The sequence below is a fragment of the Capricornis sumatraensis genome, chromosome 4 (assembly GCF_032405125.1).
Source record: "Capricornis sumatraensis isolate serow.1 chromosome 4, serow.2, whole genome shotgun sequence".
Lineage (NCBI taxonomy): Eukaryota > Metazoa > Chordata > Mammalia > Artiodactyla > Bovidae > Capricornis > Capricornis sumatraensis.
In genome coordinates this window covers 102,049,771-102,067,010 of record NC_091072.1, presented here as the reverse complement: position 1 = coordinate 102,067,010, position 17,240 = coordinate 102,049,771, and the positions used below count along the sequence as shown (strand labels likewise).

Below are 17,240 nucleotides of genomic sequence, written 5' to 3'. Positions count from 1 at the left end.
AGAAGAAGAGTACTTTGTGTAAATCAGAGTACAAGGACACTAGCCAGGGCTTCAACCAGTCTTCATAATATAAACATTTAGAAATGAATTTTGGAAGAAATGTATCACATTTTAAATGTACTTGTTTAAAAAAGAGAGAAAAATAAAAAGACAAGTCATGTTCTCCTGAAACTGTTCATCTTGCTAGCTTTATGTCAATAGTTACTGGGTATGTACTCAAGTCACAAAGCAAAGGAATGAATTTACTGATCCTGCAGCTGAATCTTTGAAATGTTCAATGTCTAAATGTGTAGGTTGGTAGGCTTTATCTCTCCTGTCACCACTGTAGACAGGAATCAAAAGAATGCCTACCTAGTATTCTCAAGATAATATCAAAGAAATGCTAGGGTAAGGAGATAATAAAAACACTGGGCGTTCATTCCTCTATCCTCTCCCCAAAATCCCCAAGGTTGTGGACATATGAATTACAAATCTAAACAGATGGTCTTTTCTGAATGCTGTTTATTGCAAAGAGTTTAAAATAAAATTTAAAAAATTTTAAAGAACTTTTTAAGAAGCCAAGTAAGGTAAGAACTGTTTTATAATGACTTGGACGTTCTGACCTGAGGATCAGCTTTGTCATTTCTTTAAATTCATCCAGAAGTTCACAGACCAGGGCTTAAGCTTCAGCCCACATACATAATTGGACAGGATAGCAGAAGCTATGCAGAAGGCATGAGGTCAGAAGCCAAAAGAACTACCCATCTGAAGAATGCATCCACTGTGGGGTACGGTAACGACAGGGGACAAGATTACACAAAAGACAATATATGATCCAGAGAACAAAAGCATCAAGAGATTAAAATAAGTATCAGTTCAGTACAATTCAGTCATTCCGTCCAGTTCAGTCGTTCAGTCATGTGCAACTTTTTGCGACCCCATGAATTGTAGCATACCAGACTTCCCTGTCCATCACCATCTCCCAGAGTTCACTCAGACTCATGTCCATCGAGTCGGTGATGCCATCCAGCCATCTCATCCTCTGCTGTCCCCTTCTCCCCCTGCCCCAAATCCCTTCCAGCAACAGAGTCTTTTCTAATGAGTCAACTTTTTGCATGAGGTGGCCAAAGTATTGGAGTTTCAGCTTCAGCATCATTCTTTCCAAAGAACACCCAGGGCTGATTTCCTTTAGAATGGACTGGTTGGATCTCCTTGCAGTCCAAGGGACTCTCAAGAGTCTTCTCCAACACCACAGTTCAAAAGCATCAATTCTTCGGTGCTCAGCTTTCTTCACAGTTCAACTCTCACATCCATACATGACCACTGGAAAAACCACAGCCTTGACTAGATGGACCTTTGTTGGCAAAGTAATATCTCTGCTTTTGAATATACTATCTAGGTTGGTCATAACTTTCTTTCCAAGGAGTAAGCGTCTTTTAATTTCATGGCTGCAGTCACAATCTGCTGTGATTTGGGAGCCCAAAAAAATAAAGTCTAACACTGTTTCTACTGTTTCCCCATCTATTTCTCATGAAGTGATGGGACCAGATGCCATGATCTTCGTTTTCTGAATGTTGAGCTTTAAGCCAACTTTTTCACTCTCCTCTTTCACTTTCATCAAGAGGCTTTTTAGTTCCTGTTCACTTTCTGCCATAAGGGTGGTGTCATCTGCATATCTGAGCATATTGATATTTCTCTGGACAATCTTGATTCCAGCTTCTGCTTCTTCCAGCCCAGCATTTCTCATGATGTACTCTGCATAGAAGTTAAATAAGCAGGGTGACAATATATAGCCTTGAAGTACTCCTTTTCCTGTTTGGAAAATAAGTATAAGTTCCTCAAAAGGATAGGAATGATACTGATTAAATGAAGGATAAAACATTATAAACATAACTAGGTAAAAAATACTGCTGAAAAACATAAATGAAATAAAGATGAGACTAATACCAGGAAAGAAAGAACTAAAACAAAAATAATGAGCTAGAAAATCAGATCAAACCAGTCAATCCTAAAGGAAATCAGTCCTGAATATTCATTGGAAGGACTGATGCTGAAGCTGAAACTCAATACTCTGGCCACCTGATGCAAAGAACTGACTCTTCTGAAAAGACCCTGATAAGATTGAAGGTGAAAGGAGAAGGGGATGACAGAGGATGAGATGGTTGGATGGCATCACTGACTCGATGGACATAAGTCTGAGTAAGCTCCAGGAATTAGTGATAGACAGAGAAGCCTGGCATGCTGCAGTCCATGGGTTGGCAAAGAGTCGGACACGACTGAGTGACTGAACTTAATTGAACTGAAAGCAGTAGAAAACAAGACATTAAGTTGATAATGGAAAACAATAGATAGGTAGATAGATAAGCACCAAAAAACAAATGCAGATGCCAAAATCTAGATAATAAGTGTTCAGGTATAGAGAAGATTAAGAGAAGGAAATAATAGTATATTTCCTACACTAGAGAAAGATGGATATCTCCAAGAATGCTGAAACAAGATGTGCTGAGTCGGGTCAGTCATATCCGACTTTGTGACCCTATGAACTGCAGCCTGCCAGGCTCCACTGCCCATGGGATTTTTCAGACAAGAATACTGGAGTGGGTTGTCATTTCCTTCTCCAGGGGATCTTCCCAAGCCAGGGATCGAACCCAAGTCTCCTGCGTCTCCTGCATTGTAGGCAGATTCTTTACCCACTGAGCCATTGGGGAAGCCCTGAAACAAGACAGAAAAGCAAATACATCTTAAGAAATCAGACACTTAAATGTGATCATAAAATAAAAGAACACCACAGAAGCCTTGCCACACAAAAGACAAATTTAAAGACCCTTTTAAAAGACATATTCAAATGCTCGTGTCATTAAGCAAGTTAGAAGGTAGTAGTTAAACTAAAATAAATGGTGAAGACAGTAAACAAAAATATTAATCATACAACAGTCTCTTACTTTATTAAGAATATAAATTTTACTTTCATGTACTCTGGTAATTATGAAATGAAAGGAAAGAAATGAGAAAAGAGTCTTATGAGTAAGACTTAAAAATAGCACTTTGGAAGTTTCCTGGTGGTCCAGTGGCTAAGACTCTGCTTTCCCAATGCAGAGGTCTCAGGTTCAAATCCTGATCAGAGAACTAGATCCTCCATGCCTCAACTAAAGATCAAAGAATCCATGTGCCATAAACTAAGATCCAGCACAGACAAATAAATAAATAGTACTTTGGTCCTACAAAATTTTAGATGCTACTATCTTGAGAAACCTATATGCAGGTCAGGAAGCAACAGTTAGAACTGGACATGGAACAACAGACTGGTTCCAAATAGGAAAAGTAGTACGCCAAGGCTGTATATTGTCACCCTGCTTATTAACTTATATACAGAGTACATCATGAGAAACACTGGGCTGGAAGAAGCACAAGCTGGAATCAAGATTGCTGGGAGAAATATCAATAACCTCAGATATGCAGATGACACCACCCTTATGGCAGAAAGTGAAGAAGAACTAAATATTCAGGAAACAAAGATCATGGCATCTGGTCCCATCACTTCATGGGAAATAGATGGGGAAACAGTGTCAAACTTTATTTTTTGGGCTCCCAAATCACTGCAGATGGTGATTGCAGCCATGAAATTAAAAGACGCTTACTGCTTGGAAGGAAAGTTATGACCAACCTAGATAGTATATTCGAAAGCAGAGACATTACTTTCCCAACAAAGGTCTGTCTAGTCAAGGCTGTGGTTTTTCCAGTAGTCATGTATGGATGTGAGAGTTGGACTGTGAAGAAAGCTGAGCGCCGAAGAATTGATGCTTTTGAACTGTGGTGTTGGAGAAGACTCTTGAGAGTCCCTTGGACTGCAAGGAGATCCAACCAGTCCATTCTGAAGGAGATCAGCGCTGGGTGTTCTTTGGAAAGAATGATGCTGAAGCTGAAACTCCAATACTTTGGCCACCTCATGCAAAGAGTTGACTCATTAGAAAAGACTCTGATGCTGGGAGGGATTGGGGGCAGGAGGGGATGACAGAGGATGAGATGGCTGGATGGCATCACCGACTCGATGGACGTGAGTTTGAGTTAACTCCAGGAGTTAGTGATGGACAGGGAGGCTTGGCATGCTGCGATTCATGGGGTCACAAAGAGTCAGACATGACTGAGTGACTGAACTGAACTGAACTGATCGAAGTTTCAGAAATGTGTTCAAAACTAAGACATTTTAATCAAAATGCAAAATGTCATTCATATCTATTTGTATCCTAAAGCAGTTGTTGCTTGAATGTAATTTATGAAATGGAGTGGAGAAAAAGTGCTATTTTGGTGATATGTTTCTTTTGAACTGGGGGGCTTCCCTTGTGGCTCAGCTGGTGAAGAATCCACCTGCAATGAGGGGGACCTGGGTTCCATCCCTGGGTTGGGAAGATCCCCTGGAGAAAGAAAAGATTACCCACTCCAGTATTCTGGCCTGGAAAATCTCATGAACTGTACAATCCATGGGATCACAAAGAATCGGACACAACTGAGGGACACTCCCTTTCACTTTTCGCTGGAACTGAATATTTCCTACCTTGTATTGCAAAGGAAATGCCTGAACTTCATTTATCACAATGAATAAATGATAAATACCTCCCTCTACCAAAGAAAGGAAAAAAAGTCTAACTTACTCGATTGGAGAGCAGTGTGTAAAATTATTTGGATGATCTTCTTGAGCACTTTTGCCTTCATTTATATTTGTTTATTATATGCATCAACCACTTGATAGGTCATACACTCAGGTTATGCACTCATCTCATTCAGTTCAGTTCAGTCACTCAGTCGTGTCCGACTCTTGCAACCCCATGAATTGCAGCACGCCAGGCCTCCCTGTCCATCACCAACTCCCGGAGTTCACCCAGACTCACACCCATCGAGTCAGTGATGCCATCCAGCCACCTCATCCTCTGTCGTCCCCTTCTCCTCCTGCCCCCAGTCCCTCCCAGCATCAGAGTCTTTTCCAATGAGTCAACTCTTTGTATGAGGTGGCCAAAGTACTGGAGTTTCAGCTTCAACATCATTCCCTCCAAAGAAATCCCAGGGCTGATCTCCTTCAGAATGGACTGGTTGGATCTCCTTGCAGTCCAAGGGACTCTCAAGAGTCTTCTCCAACACCACAGTTCAAAAGCATCAGTTGGGGGGTGGTCCTAAGATGGCGGAGGAATAGGACGGGGAGACCACTTTCTCCCTCACAAATTCATCAAGAGAACATTTCAGTGCTGAGTACACAAAAAAACTTCTGAATGCTGGCAGAGGACATCAGGCACCCAGAAAAGCAGATCATTGTCTTCGAAAACAGGTAGGAAAAAATATAAAAGACAAAAAAGGAGACAAAGTAGGTAGGGAGGGAGCTCCGTTCCAGGAAGAGAATCTTAAGAAGAGAGGTTTCCAAACACCAGGAAACACTCTCGCTGCTGAGTCTGTGGCGAGCCTTGGAAGCACAGAGGACAACATAACAGGAAGGAAAAATAAATAAATAATTAAAACCAACAGATTACGAGCCCAACAGTAACTCCCCCAGTGGAGACGCAGCGCAGATGCCTGCATCCGCCACTAGCAAGTGGGGGCTAGGCAGGGAGGCGTGGGAGGCGCGGGCTGCAGTGCTTTGTAAGATTCGGGCCAGAACACCCCGTGCGTAACCAGAGCAAACTAACTTGGGCTAGCAACCAGACTGTGGGATAGCTACCACACGAAAAGCTCAAACATAAGACACTGCCAGGACCATGCACAGAACAAAGGACAGAACAGAAATAGGACGGCTGCAGACCATCCCCCTCCGGTGACAGGCAGCCAGAGCCGTAAGGGCTGGAAGGGGTCAATTGCAGCCCAGGAGAGACATTACCCACCAAAATGCAAGCAGGCTTCTTTGCTAACTAAGACTTCTGGGAGTTCTGGACAGTCATCAGCCACCAGAGAAGGGACCCCAGTAATACACCCAGAAAACTGAGCAGCAGAGACGGGAAAGGCGATAAGTTGCAGCGACTGTGCTCGCCAAACACCTGAGCTACTCAGACCTGATGAGGGCACAAAATGCAGGCCCAACCGAATCTGCGCCTCTGAGAGCTACCTGAGTGCCAAGCCTGAGCGGCATAGACCAGAGGTGCATGCAGCCTAGGGCCTGCCTGAGATGGTTCCCGGTGGAGCAATGTAGAGCCTGAGTGGTGTGCGCCGCGAGCAGGGGCAGACCCAGTGGGGCTGAGACACTGCATGCACACAACAGTGTTACTTGTTTGCAGCATCCCTCCCTCCCCACAGCGCGACTGAACAAGTGAGCCTAAAAAAAAAGTGTCCACCACCGACCCCCCATGACAGGGCGGAAATCAGACACTGAAGAGACCAGCAAACAGAAGAAGTTAAACAGAGGGAACCAACTTGGAAGTGACCCCACACTGCCCACAACACCAGAGAAAGGGCTAGATATATCTTTACTATTTTTACGATCATTCTTTGTGTGTGTGTGTGTGTGTGATTGTTTTTTCTTTTCTTTTTCCTCTTCTTTTTCTTTAACCTTCTTAAATTTTTAAGTCTTCTATTTCTCCTTTAATTATTATTATTATAACCTACTATTACCTTTCAAAAAAAACTCTATTTTTAAAGCAAATGCCATATATACTCTTTTTGTGGTTGTTGTTGTTGTTTTTAAATAATACTTGTGGCTTTGTTTTTTTTTTTCTTTCTTCTCCTTTTTCTTCTCTTCTTTAATACTGTATTTTTGAAAATTCAACCTCTACTCTAGATTTTTAATCTTTGCTTTTTGGTATTTGTTGTCAATTTTGTACATTTAAAAACCCAATCTTCAGTACCCAATTTTACCTGAGAGTGAGACTACTGGCTTGACCACTTTCTTCTCCTTTGGACTCTCCTTTTTCTCCACCAGGTGGCCTCTGTCTCTTCCCTCCCACTTCTCTTCTCTACCCAACTCTGTGAATCTCTGTCTTCCAGACGGTGGAGAACACTCAGCGAACAGGTTACTGGCTGGATCTGTCTCTCTCCTTTTCATTTCCCTCTTTTATCCTCCTGGCCACTTCTGTCTACTTCCTCCCTCTCTTCTTCCCTGTATAACTCTGTGAACACCTCTGAGTGGTCCAGACTGAGGAGTGCACATAAGGAAGTGACTACTAACTAGCTTGCCCTCTCCTCTTTTGATCCCACCTCATCTCATTCCAGTCACCTCTAACTACCCCCTCCCTCTTCTCTTCTCCATGTAACTCTGTGAACCTCTCTGGGTGTCCCTCGGTGTGGAGAAACTTTTCATCTTTAACCTAGATGTTTATCACCAGTGCTGTACAGATGGAGAAGTCTTGAGGCTACTGTAAAAATAAAACTGAAAACCAGAAGCAGGAGGCTTAAGTACAAATCCTGAGAACATCAGAGAACTCCTGAATCCAGGGAATATTAATCAATAGGAGCTCATCAAATGCCTCCATACCTACACTGAAACCAAGCACCACCCAAGGGCCAACAAGTTCCAGAGCAAGACATACCATGCAAATTCTCCAGCAATACAGGAACACACCCCTGAGCTTCAATATACAGGCAGCTCAAAGTTACTCCAAAACCATTGACATCTCATAACTCATTACTGGACACTTCATTGCACTCCAGAGAGAAGAAATCCAGCTCCACCCACCAGAACTCCAACACAAGCCTCCCTAACCAAGAAAACTTGACAAGCCACTGATACAACCCTGCCCACAGTAAGGAAACTCCATAATAAAGAGAACTCCACAAATTCCCAGAATATAGAAAGGCCACACCAAACGCAGAAATATAACCAAGATGAAGAGACAGAGGAATACCCAGCAGGTAAAGGAACAGGAGAAATGCCCACCAAACCAAACAAAAGAGGAAAAGATAGGGAATCTACCTGAGAAAGAATTCTGAATAATGATAGTGAAAATGATCAAAAATCTTGAAATCAAAATGGAATCGCAGATAAATAGCCTGGAGACAAGGACTGAGAAGATGCAAGAAAGGTGTAACAAGGACCTTGAAGAAATTTTTAAAAAGTCAATATATAATGAATAATGCAATAAATGAGATAAGAAACACTCTAGAGGCAACAAATAGTAGAATAACAGAGGCAGAAGATAGGATTAGTGAAATAGAAGATAGAATGGTAGAAATAAATGAATCAGAGAGGAAAAAAGAAAAACAAATTAAAAGAAATGAGGACAATCTCAGAGACCTCCAGGACAATATGAAATGCTCCAACATTCGAATTATAGGAGTCCCAGAAGAAGAAGATGAAAGACCATGAGAAAATACTTGAGGAGATAATAGTTGAAAACTTCCCTAAAATGGGGAAGGAAATAATCACCCAAGTCCAAGAAACCCAGAGAGTTCCAAATAGGATAAACCCAAGGCGAAACACCCCAAGACACATATTAATCAAATTAACAAAGATCAAACACAAAGAATAAATATTAAAAGCAGCAAGGGAAAAACAACAAATAACACACAAGGGGATTCCCATAAGGATAACAGCTGATCTTTCAATAGAAACTCTTCAGGCCAGGAGGGAGTGGCAAGACATACTTAAAGTGATGAAAGACAATAACCTACAGCCCAGATTACTGTACCCAGCAAGGATCTCATTCAAATATGAAGGAGAAATCAAAAGCTTTACAGAAAAGCAAAAGCTGAGAGAATTCAACACCACCAAACCAGCTCTCCAACAAATGCTAAAGGATATTCTCTAGACAGGAAACACAAAAAGGGCATATAAACCTGAACCCAAAACAATAAAGTAAATGGCAACGGGATCATACTTATCAATAATTACCTTAAACGTAAATGGGTTGAGTGCCCCAACCAAAAGACAAAGACTGGCTGAATGGATACAAAAACAAGATCCCTATATATGCTGCCTACAAGAGACCCACCTCAAAACAAGGGACATATACAGACTGAAAGTGAAGGGCTGGAAAAATATATTCCACGCAAATAGAGACCAAAAGAAAGCAGGAGTGGCAATACTCATATCCGATAAAATAGACTTTAAAACAAAGGCTGTGAAAAGAGACAAAGAAGGCCACTACATAATGACCAAAGTATCAATCCAAGAAAAAGATATAACAATTATAAATATATATGCACCCAACATAGGAGCACCACAATATGTAAGATAAATGCTAACAAGTGAAAGGGGAAATTAAAAATAACACAATAATAGTGGGAGACTTTAATACCCCACTCACACCTATGGACAGATCAACTAAACAGAAAATTAACAAAGAAACGCAAACTTTAAATGATACAATACACCAGTTAGACCGAATTGATATCTATAGGACATTTCACCACAAAACAATGAATTTCACCTTTTTCTCAAGTGCTCATGGAACCTTCTCCAGGATAGATCACATCCTGGGCCATAAATCTAACCTTGATAACAAAAAAATCAAAATCATTCCAAGCATCTTTTCTGACCATAATGCATTAAGATAAGATCTCAATTACAGGAGAAAAACTATTAAAAATTCCAACATATGGAGGCTGAAAAACACGCTTCTGAATAACGAACAAATCACAGAAGAAATCAAAAAAGAAATCAAAATATGCATGGAAACAAATGAAAATGAAAACACAACAACCCAAAACCTGTGGGACACTATAAAAGCAGTGCTAAGAGGAAAGTTCATAGCAACACAGGCATACCTCAAGAAACAAGGAAAAAGTCAAAAATAACCTAACCCTACACCTAAAGCAACTAGAAAAGGAAGAAATAGAGGACCCCAGAGTTAGTAGAAGGAAAGAAATCATAAAAATTAGGGCAGAAATAAATGCAAAAGAAACAAAAGAGACCATAGCAAAAATCAGCAAAGCCAAAATCTGGTTCTTTGAAAGGATAAATAAAATTGACAAACCATTGGCCAGACTCATCAAGAAACAAAGACAGAAAAATCAAATCAATAAAATTAGAAATGACAATGGAGAGATCACAACAGACAACACAGAAATACAAAGGATCATAAGACACTACTATCAGCAATTATATGCCAATAAAATGGACAACGTGGAAGAAATGGACACATTCTTAGAAAAGTACAACTGTCCAAAACTGAACCAGGAAGAAATAGAAAATCTTAACAGACCCATCACAAGCACAGAAATTGAAACTGTAATCAGAAATCTTCCAGCAAACAAAGCCCGGGTCCAGACGGCTTCACAGATGAATTCTACCAAAAATTTTGAGAAGAGCTAACACCTATCCTACTCAAACTCTTCCAGAAAATTGCAGAGGAAGGTAAACTTCCAAATTCATTCTATGAGGCCACCATCACCCTAATACCAAAACCAGACAAAGATGCCACACACAAAAAAGAAAACAACAGGCCAATATCACTGATGAACATAGATGCAAAAATCCTCAACAAAGTTCTAGCAATCAGAATCCAACAACACATTAAAAAGATCATGCACCATGACCAAGTGGGCTTTATCCCAGGGATGCAAGGATTCCTCAATATCCACAAATCAATCAGTGTAATACAGCACATTAATAAATTGAAAAATAAAAGCCATATGATTATCTCCATAGATGCAGAGAAGGCCTTTGACAAAATTCAACATCCATTTATGATAAAAACTCTCCAGAAAGCAGGAATAGAAGGAACATACCTCAACATAATAAAACCTATATATGACAAACACACAGCAAACATTATCCTCAATGGTGAAAAATTGAAAGCATTTCCCCTAAAGTCAGGAACAAGACAAGGGTGCCCACTTTCACCGCTACTATTCAACATAGTTCTGGAAGTTTTGGCCACAGCAATCAGAGCAGAAAAAGAAATAAAAGGAATCCACATTGGAAAAGAAGAAGTAAAACTCTCACTGTTTGCAGATGACATGATCCTCTACATAGAAAACCCTAAAGACTCCACCAGAAAATTACTAGAGCTAATCAATGAATATAGTCAAATTGCAGGATATAAAATCAACACACAGAAATCCCTTGCATTCCTATACACTAATAATGAGAAAGTAGAAAAAGAAATTAAGGAAACAATTCCATTCACCATTGCAACAAAAAGAATAAAATACTTAGGAATATATCTACCTAAAGAAACTAAAGACCTATATATAGAGAACTATAAAACACTGATGAAAGAAATCAAAGAGGACACTAATAGATGGAGAAATATACCATGTTCATGGATTGGAAGAATCAATATAGTGAAAATGAGTATACTACCCAAAGCAACCTACAGATTCAATGAAATCCCTATCAAGCTACCCACGGTATTTTTCACAGACCTAGAACGAATAATTTCAAGATTTGTATGGAAATACAAAAAAACTCAAATAGCCAAAGCAATCTTGAGAAAGAAGAATGGAACTGGAAGAATCAACTTGCCTGACTTCCGGCTCTACTACAAAGCCACAGTCTTCAAGACAGTATGGTACTGGCACAAAGACAGAAATATAGATCAATGGAACAAAATAGAAAGCCCAGAGATAAATCCACACACCTATGGACACCTTATCTTCGACGAAGGAGGCAAGAATATACAATGAGTAAAGACAATCTCTTTAACAAGTGGTGCTGGGAAAACTGGTCAACCACTTGTAAAAGAATGAAACTAGAACACTTTCTAACACCATACACAAAAATAAACTCAAAATGGATTAAAGATCTAAATGTAAGACCAGAAACTATAAAACTCCTAGAGGAGAACATAGGCAAGACACTCTCCGACATAAATCACAGCAGGATCCTCTATGATCCACCTCCCAGAATACTGGAAGTAAAAGCAAAAATAAACAAATGGGACCTAATTAAATTTAAAAGCTTCTGCACAACAAAGGAAACTACAAGCAAGGTGAAAAGACAGCCTTCTGAATGGGAGAAAATAATAACAAATCAAGCAACTGACAAACAACTAATCTCAAAAATATACAAGCAACTCCTGCATCTCAATTCCAGAAAAATAAACCACCCAATCAAAAAATGGGCCAATGAACTAATTAGACATTTCTCCAAAGACGACATACGGATGGCTAACAAACACATGAAAAGATGCTCAACATCACTCATTAGCAGAGAAATGCAAATCAAGACCACAGTGAGGTACCATTTCAGGCCAGTCAGAATGGCTGTGATCCAAAAGTCTGCAAGCAATAAATGCTGGAAAGGGTGTGGAGAAAAGGGAACCCTCCTACACTGTTGGTGGGAATGCAAACTAGTACAGCCACTATGGAGAACAGTGTGGAGATTCCTTTAAAAATTGCAAATAGAACTGCCATATGACCCTGCAATCCCACTGCTGGGCGTACACACCGAGGAAACCAGAATTGAAAGAGACACATGTACCCCAATGTTCATTGCAGCACTGTTTATAATAGCCAGGACATGGAAGCAACCTAGATGTCCATCAGCAGATGAATGGATAAGAAAGCTGTGGTACATATACACTATGGAGTATTACTCAGCCATTAAAAAGAATACATTTGAATCAGTTCTAATGAGATGGATGAAACTGGAGCCGATTATACAGAGTGAAGTAAGCCAGAAAGAAAAACACCAATACAGTATACTAACACATATATATGGAATTTAGAAAGATGGTAATGATAACCCTGTATGCAAGACAGCAAAAGAGACACAGATGTATAGAACGGACTTTTGGACTCTGAGGGAGAAGGTGAGGGTGGGATGATTTGGGAGAATGGCACTGAGACATGTATACTATCATGTAAGAAATGAATCGCCAGTCTATGTTCGATGCAGGATACAGGATGCTTGGGGCTGGTGCACGGGATGATTCAGAGAGATGATATGGGGTGGCAGGTGGGAGGGGGGTTCAGGATTGGGAACTCATGTACACCCGTGGTGGATTCATGTCAATGTATGGCAAAACCAATACAGTATTTTAAAGTAAAATAAAGTAAAAATGAAAAAATTTTTTTAAAAAAAGCATCAATTCTTCAGCGCTCAGCTTTCTTCACAGTCCAACTCTCACATCCATACATGACAACTGGAAAAAACCATAGCCTTCACTAGACGGACCTTTGTTGGCAAAGTAATGTCTCTGCTTTTCAATATGCTATCTAGGTTGGTCATAACTTTTGTTCCAAGGAGTAAGCATCTTTTAATTTCATGGCTGCAGTCTTTTAATTTCAAATCTGCGGTGTTTTTGGAGCCCAGAAAAAAAAAAGTCTGACACTGTTTCCACTGTTTCCCCATCTATTTCCCATGAAGTGATGGGACCAGAGGCCATGATCTTCGTTTTCTGAATGTTGAGCTTTAAGCCAACTTTTTCACTCTCCTCTTTCACTTTCATCAAGAGGCTTTTTAGTTCCTCTTCACTTTCTGCCATAAGGGTGATGTCATCTGCATATATGAGGTTATTGATATTTCTCCCGGCAATCTTGATTCCAGCTTGTGCTTCTTCCAGCCCAGCGTTTCTCATGATGTACTTTGCATAAAAGTTAAATAAGCAGGGTGACAATATACAGCCTTGACGTACTCCTTTTCCTATTTGGGACCAGTCTGTTGTCCCATGTCCAGTTCTAACTGTTGCTTCCTGACCTGCATATAGGTTTCTCAAGAGGCAGGTCAGGTGGTCTGGTACTCCCATCTCTTGAAGAGTTTTCCACAATTTATTGTGATCCACACAGTTCAATTTAAAAACTAAAGTGACTGAATACATCTTAAAAACAAAAAGCCCTAATTGTATGTATGAGGCCTACAAAACTTTCACTTCACTTTTAAGGTCATATACAGCCTGAAAGTATTAGAGAATGATACTTCATTAAAATGGAAATCAAAAGAAAGCAGAGGTATCTACACTTATATCAAACAGACATTAATTAAAAGTCTGTAATAAGAGATAGATGTTTATATATTGATTACAAAGTCAATCAACTAAAAGAATATAACATTTGTAAATATTTATGTACCCAACTTGGGACCCAACAAATAACAGACCTAAAGGGAGAAATAGACAGCAATACAATGATAGTAGGAGATTTTAATTCCCCACTATCAATCATGGATGGATAGATCATCATGGCAGAAAGTCAATACTGAAACATTAAACTCAAACTACACATTAGACCAGATGGACTTAATATTTACTGAAGCTTCCATCCCAAAGGGGCAGAATACACATTCTTTTCAAGCAAAACTAGAATATTCCTTAGGAAAGATCATATGTTAGGCCACAATTATTAATAAACTTCAGCACACTGAAATCATATCAAATATCTTTTCCAACCACAATGAAATATGGAAAAAATGTGAAGTGGTAAACTTGACTAAACTTATGGCAATCATTTATAATATCAAATATTCAAAATATCATCACTACATTACATACCTAAAACTAATACAATGTTATATGTCAATTATATCACAATAAAACTGAGATGAGAGAGAGAGAGAAATTACTTAACCATACATCTTCAGTCTCAGTCTAAAAGGAGGGCATAAATAAATAAATCCTGAACCATTTTTAGTAAAAAAATGTTCTAAGTTTGAGATTTTGGTGGTAAAATCAAACTTTTGGGCAAAGTTAGGCTGACATTATTTTATATCTATTATAGGAATAAGTAAATAAATACACGTTGATTGTCAGAGTTGGTCATCAGTCTTTTAGAATCACTTAAGACTGAATCAGGCAAAAAACATTAATAAATGCAAATTTTAGGGGAAATTTTTGTTGAGAAGTAGAATACTTGCATGGTCATAAGGTATATTCTCATAGACTGCTTATTAGTTAAGGGAACTGTTATGATTATACAATGGAAAAGGCAGATAGGAATCAGACATAGTGATCATAAGTGTCTCCTTGAGAACAATAAAATACTATGGGTATAGTACTCTAATGGTGATAGACAAGTGATGGCGACGGACAGAGAAGCCTGGCATGCTGCAGTCCACAGGGTCACAAAGAGTCGGACACAACTGAGTGACTGAACTTTACTGATAGTACTCTGGCCGAGGATAAATAACCTGAATATAACTAGGAAGGATCATCAGGGAAAAGCAAGCTGAGGAAATTCTATTGAAAAAAGGAAGTGACAAGAGACTGCTTTCTACAAAAATGTACAGCTTTAAAATATATACACACATGATGCGCCAAATATAAGCAGCCAATTATGACAGCTAAATCCAATATTTTATCCAATGTGGATACTAGGTAAAAGAGAACAAAAAATTATAATACTGCGTTAGTGCAAAATGGAAACATGGGTGACGAATTAGGTAAAATTATTTTATCAGTGTTAAATTTACTGAACAGTACTATGACTTTGCAAGTAAATATCTCAATTCTTTGGACTTACACAGTCAATTGTCTAGGGATGCAGAAGTAAAGGGCGATGATGAAAATACTTTTCCTTCAAATATATCATGAAAAAATTATTATGAAGAGAAAAAGCAAAAGTATTAGGCACTCAGTCATGTCCAACTCTTTGTAACCCCATGGACTGTAGGCCACCAGACTCTTCTGTCCATGGGATTCTTCAGGCAAGAATACTGGAGTGGATTGCCATTCCCTTCTCCAGGGGATCTTCCTGACCCAGGGATTGAACCTGGGTCTCCCGCATTGCAGGCAGATTCTTTACCGTCTGAGCCATCAGGGAAGAGAATTATGAAGAAAATTAGACAGCAAATAGCAAAGTAAATGGGGAAAATATTAACAATGAGTACACTTGGATATTCACATATTCTTGATATAATTGCTAATTTTGCAAGTTTTCTGTAAATTTAAAATTATTTCCATATAAGAATTTAAAGAAAAGTCCTCATACCACCTTAGTGCCTATCTATCGCTCCATATTTTTCTTTCCTCCATTTAACAGCAAATTTCCTCCAAAGAATTTTCAGTCTGTTTTCATCTCTTTGCTGACTACCTGCTCTTTTTTTCTCACAGGAAGTACTTGGATTGTTTTTATGAATTAATGTCTCCTACTCCTCTATTTAGATTTTATAATCTGGTAAGAACACAAGATGAGATCTGCTTTCTTAAATTTTTAAGTATTGCTGACTACAGACACTATATTTTACAGCACAGCTCTAGATCATATTCATGTTGCATAACTGAAACTATATCTGTTAAATAGTGACCCTTTCTTTCACTATTCTTTCTACATCAATCTCGCCTTCATAGTCCTATACCATCAAATATTCTTTTATCAAAAGAAACAGTCACTTTCTTGATATCAAATGCAATAACAACTCATTAATCTTCACTTATTTCAAACTCAATTACTCTTAAACAGGTTCTCAAAAACTCTCTTTACTCCTAGCTTCTTTATTACCACACCCTTGAAATCCTTAGCTCAGTGCTCCCTCCTTCTCAGTGGAGTGGATTGCCATTTCCTTCTCCAGTGGGTCTTCCCAACCCAGGGATTGAACCTGGGTCTTCTGCTTTGCAGGCAGACACTTTAACCTCTGAGCCACCAGGGGAGCCACCACTTCCCTTATACAAATTATCAAAAAATAAAGGACCATACTGCCCTCTTGCGTTTATATTACATACTGTCCCAAGGTGACCTTAAACTAATCACATTATTTCAATGATATCTAATTCTTATTGAGGCTCAGGTGATGATAATGATGATGGTGATGCAATAGATAGAATATATATATGAATTCCTTTTGTATGTCAAATGCCTCCTTTAACATTCACAAAATGAAATTCTTCAGTTTCCCACCCATTTTCCTCCCCTTGATCTCAGTTTTAGCAACACTGTCAACCAGATATTCAATTTAAGAAGTATATTTGGCTCCCTGTTTTCCGTCTTCCTCACACCAGTACATCAGCAAATACTGTATTTTCTACATTAAATTAAATCTATAATCCAACAACAGCTTACCAGTACCAACACATGGAGCAAAATCCCCATCCTCTCTGTCAACTGATCTTCAGTGCACCCTTTCATCCCCTCTCTAAACATTTTCCTTTGTGGAAGCTGGAGAGACATTTTTAAAAGGTAGATTAGTCTATGTCTCTCCCTATTAAAATGCAGCAGTACCTTCTTATTACTCATGAGCCATTGCTTCCTAACCATCTCCAATCATTGTCTCTCTGACTACTCCCTAATCATCTGGTTTTCTCTCTGATCCTCAAGGAAGCCCTGCTCTGAGCCATTGCACACACTGAGCCATCTTTCTAGATTATTCTTCTTCTATCTGCATGCTCCTGGATGCCTCTTGTCACTGTGGGCTTGGCTCAGAGGTCACTTATTTCTAGGTCCTCCCCTGATCATCAGATTTAGTGAGGCCCCTC

General features: G+C 39.3%; 1 non-coding gene across 1 annotated transcript; it reads right to left on the bottom strand.

The window, feature by feature from the left end:
- Window positions 1-16,345: 16,345 nt before the first annotated feature.
- Window positions 16,346-16,418, bottom strand: TRNAC-GCA (transfer RNA cysteine (anticodon GCA)). The gene has a single exon. It is a non-coding gene; the product is annotated as a tRNA-Cys (tRNA).
- Window positions 16,419-17,240: the final 822 nt, after the last annotated feature.